Raw genomic sequence first — 2,702 nt, forward strand, 5'->3', positions numbered from 1 at the left:
CCTGATGGTATGAACTGGTGGCTGAGTTTCAATGTTCGGTATAATGTGGCAGCAGAGGTTACACAGGTAGAAGGAATTTTTGAAATTATAACATCTACCAGAAGATGAAACTGTCTAGATGCTAACACTGAAGGGAAAGGATCCCAAAATAAATCTGTAGATTTTATTCAAGTGCATGTATGTGTAACTTCTGTGAAAACACATGAAGGAGGCAACAGCAGACAAGTTGTGTTCTGTGGACCAATAAAACCATTTCTTGTTCCCATTTTTCAGTTCCATCTGTGACTCATGTTCTTTGCCATTCTAGAGTAGCATCAGGCTCTACCACTCACCCTATTTGCAGTTCTGAGAATATTTATCAAAAGTAGAATGCTACTGACAGCCACATTAAGGAAATAAGACAATGGGGTAACTCATGTCAGCTAAAACATTAGGTATGTATGCTTTCTAAAACCTTTTAGAAAATGAGTGCTTGCAAGTCACCATCACTGGAGGAAAATTAGTAAGTTTGAAATTTTTCAAACACTAATAGCATCTTTTTGGACTAACCTTGGGGCCCGAGATGGGGCTGGAGTGAGGGTTGCTAAGAGGTATCCAAACACTACATTTAGTCGGTAGTACCTTATGAGAAATTCTAAGACCTTGTATGGTATTCTACTATGTAGCACTTTATAATTTTGAAGTGTACACAAGTTTGATAGAGGTTGTAACGATAAAAAGGCTCACAATGAAAGGCACCTGAGGCAAGAGAATTGTTATAGCATGGGGTGGGCAATTATTTGGGCCTGCAAGCCACCTGGGCAGTTTCAGGAGCTGTCGCGGGCTAGTCTTCACCACTCCTCACAAAACCACGGAGCCCACCCTGCAGCTACTCACTGCCACCAATGCCCAGCAGCCCTGCCCCAACCCACCCAGGACTTACCCTAGCCCTGCCCTGACCCACCCGGGACCCATGTGCACAACCTCAAACCCATGCTGAGCAGCAGTGCCAGCCAGGCACAAGCTGCTACTGGGTGTGGGAGAAAAGTGGCCCCTCCCCATTGCTGCTGCCAGGCCCTTCTTGTGGCAGCTGCCAGAAACCCTCGCCCAGGCTGCCCTGTGGGTCCTCTCCACTGCTACTGCTGCCCTGCTGGGCACCACAAGAAGGGCCCAGCAGCAGCCAGGGGGAGAGGCCACTTTTCCCTTGTGCCCAGCAGCAGCACCTGGTTGTCGCCACTCACTGCAGGCAGACAGGCCCGGACATGTCCTTGCTGGTCTACTCCAGCCAGGTACATGGTCCAGTACCTACAGGGCCCAGTGTAGGCACGGGACAGGCCGGGCCAGGGCCATGCTTGCAGCGCTCAGCCAGTTTCCATGAGGCTGAGGCTGAAGTCCCTCTGTGGGCCAGATCTGGGACATGGGCTTAATTTTGCCTACCCGTTATTGCAGAAGAGTTTAAACTGTACCCTTTATTTCTTGCTTTGGGAGTTTCATCACAACAAACAGTCCGTGGAACATAGGGATGGTCTCTTCTGCTCCAGGATCTTGTGTCAACCAGCTACCCCAGCCTCACCTAGCAACTCCTCAGCTCTCTGTGCAGGAGTCCACTTTCCACTCTCCTCTCTTGTCCTAGCTCTGCAGTTGGAGAAGTCAGTAACACCTTCCACTGAAGCCTCATCTCAGCTTTGTGGCCTAGAAGCAGCCAAAGTTGCTGCTGCCACTCTTTTGTCCCCAAAGTTTCTAGCTCTGTAGCATAAGAGGGTCAGTCAGTCCATCCACTGCTTTTTTTCTAGCTTCAGTTTTCTCTGGTCCTGACTGCCCAGCCCAGGCTCTGCCATCTGTCATATTTCCAGCTCTTCCAGGAGCTATCATTTCTCCCCTTGCCCCTCCGGGATCTTCTAGAGGTGTCTGACTCGTCCAGACTTAAGCATCTTTGAACAACTGTAGGATTTCTGTTCAGCTTATATTTGTAGATAAGGTGGCCTTGGCACCATGGCAGGTGCCACCCCACACTAGCATGGGGGCCAACGCGGGGTGTGGCCAGCAGGAGCAGTGGCCCTTAAGGCTTCATCCAACAGTCCTTCAACAGGGCTTTTCCAGCCAACAGGGCACATAAGAGCTGCCTCCTTCCCGCCACCGCGGCCACGACTCCTCCGCTCTGCGACGGGCCGAGGCTGGCCCAGGCAAGGAGCGGCCACCTTTGCCCAGGCTCCGCACGTGCAGCTCTGCCCCGGGGTCGCTCGGGCGCGTGTCCGCCTCGCTCCGTCCTCGTCCCCGGCGCGACGAGGCTCGGGCCGCCCGCCCTGCAACGGGCACAGGGAAACGGCATGAGCTGCGAGCTCCTTCCCCAGCCGGGGTAAACCCCGCGCGACAGCGGAGTGGAGCCGGGTCAAGCGGCAGCGCCAGATGGCGCCACTGCAAGGCAAGCGACCCGGCCTCCCTCCCCCGCGCGGCGCGGCCTGCCCAGCGCGCCACAGCCCGGCCCCGGCTACAGCCTCCAGAGTAACCGCGGCCGGGATTGGCTTCTGCCCGCCAAGGGGCCATATTGGATGCGCTCCTCCCTCCCCTCACGCACCATTTTAGCAGCCGCTCGGCCGCTGCCCCCAGCCCGGCCCCGCCCCCCCCCGGGGCAGTGCTTGGCTCCTCAGTGCCCGCCCCCCTAGTTCCTACCGTCCCCGCAGAATCGCCCCGTCAGCGGCCCCGGCCGCGCGGCCAATCAGCGC

The 2,702-nt window shown here is 55.4% G+C and overlaps 1 long non-coding RNA gene across 1 annotated transcript; it reads right to left on the minus strand.

The window, feature by feature from the left end:
• Positions 1-1,711: 1,711 nt before the first annotated feature.
• On the minus strand, positions 1,712-2,702 carry LOC109289468. The gene is made up of 2 exons (XR_002095378.1): positions 2,650-2,702; positions 1,712-2,282 (listed from the first exon to the last, which is right to left on the minus strand). It is a non-coding gene; the product is annotated as an uncharacterized LOC109289468 (long non-coding RNA).

This window comes from Gavialis gangeticus, unplaced genomic scaffold, assembly GCF_001723915.1.
Source record: "Gavialis gangeticus isolate Ggan-Ray unplaced genomic scaffold, GavGan_comp1, whole genome shotgun sequence".
NCBI lineage: Eukaryota > Metazoa > Chordata > Crocodylia > Gavialidae > Gavialis > Gavialis gangeticus.